Source organism: Odocoileus virginianus, chromosome 30 (assembly GCF_023699985.2).
Source record: "Odocoileus virginianus isolate 20LAN1187 ecotype Illinois chromosome 30, Ovbor_1.2, whole genome shotgun sequence".
In the NCBI taxonomy this organism is placed as follows: Eukaryota; Metazoa; Chordata; class Mammalia; order Artiodactyla; family Cervidae; genus Odocoileus; species Odocoileus virginianus.
Window position 1 is genome coordinate 28,400,297 of NC_069703.1, and position 1,220 is coordinate 28,401,516.

Here is a 1,220-nt window from a genome sequence, read left to right on the forward strand (position 1 = left end):
CCCTTCTATGCGTTCATTTTCTCAAAGGCCGACTATGTGCCAAGCCACTTTTACCCACGTGAGCTCATCTAATCCTCCCAGCATCCCTAGAAGGGGAAGTTAATATTGTCCCCACTTTTGCAGGTGAAGAAACTGAGGCTCAGAGAAGAACTTACCTGCCTAAAGTCATACTGCCAGGACCACAGAGGTAGAACTAAACAGCTAAGTGTGTTTCACCCCAGAGCCCGGTCTAGCCGCTCTTTTTTTAACATACCGTGTGGTCTCATTTCTGCCTCCCGTTGTCCAAACTGTATCATCTCCCCAGATGCCCTTTCCACTTTGGCAACTCCTGTCCCTTCTTTTTTTACAATTAGCCATTTTGTTTTATTTATTTACTTACTTAAAAATCATTTATTTGGCGGTGCCAGGTCTTAGTTGTGGCATGTGGGATCTAGTTCCCTGACCAGGGATTGAACCTGGGCCCCCTGCATTGGGAGTGTGGCATCTTAACCACTGGACCACCAGGGAGGTCCTCTCCTTTTCCTTCGTCAAGTCTTGCCTTGGAGCAACATAGGAGGAGAGACACTGGGCATCCCCCACCCCCCCGGCCACTAAATGTAGGAGAGCATCTCGCCTGCAGTGTGGGCTAGGACAGATCTGGTAAGTGAATGACCAAATCACGGGTCCAGCAGACCTGAATTCTGCCATTTAACCAACTGTGTGGCCTTGGGCAAGTCTTAACGATCTCAACTGCCACGTCTGTAAAATGGGCATGATAATAATGGCTTCCAGTCTCCAGGATGGCTTCTGGGATTAAAGGAGATTACACATTAAACCCTTAGCATAGTGTCTGGCATATGGTGAGTGAGCGTTAAATCTTAGCTACTTTTACCTTTTCAGTCAAAAGTCACTTTGAAAAGCCAGCTGGGCACTCCCAGGCGAATCAATCATCTCACCCTGGAACAAACCTCAGCTTCACCCGGTGTTATAATTACTTCCTCACCTTCCCTCCCCTTCAGGCAGAGGGACTCCATTTGGGACAGAAGCCCAGTTTTACTCCATCTGGCCATGCCCGGTGGAGCTGGCATACAGCAGGCGCTCAGGAAATGTCTGTGCGTTGCACACACATGCAAGTACTAGGGTTGCATCTCTCTCAAAGAAACATCTCCCCCAGCAGCAGCTGCAAAGCAGACTTGAAGGGCAGCTGTTCAGGTGAGGGTTTGGGGTGAACTTGGCGGAGC

General features: G+C 49.3%; 1 long non-coding RNA gene and 1 other non-coding gene across 3 annotated transcripts in view; one reads left to right on the plus strand and one right to left on the minus strand.

The window, feature by feature from the left end:
* LOC110127654 (uncharacterized) overlaps positions 1 to 820 on the plus strand; it is a 3,493-nt gene extending 2,673 nt beyond the window's left edge. For both annotated transcript variants that reach the window (XR_011484712.1, XR_011484713.1), the window contains exon 2: positions 1 to 820. This exon is cut by the window's left edge. This is a non-coding gene — a long non-coding RNA (uncharacterized lncRNA).
* TRNAG-CCC (transfer RNA glycine (anticodon CCC)) lies at positions 435 to 507 on the minus strand. Its single transcript has one exon. It is a non-coding gene; the product is annotated as a tRNA-Gly (tRNA).
* Positions 821 to 1,220: the final 400 nt, after the last annotated feature.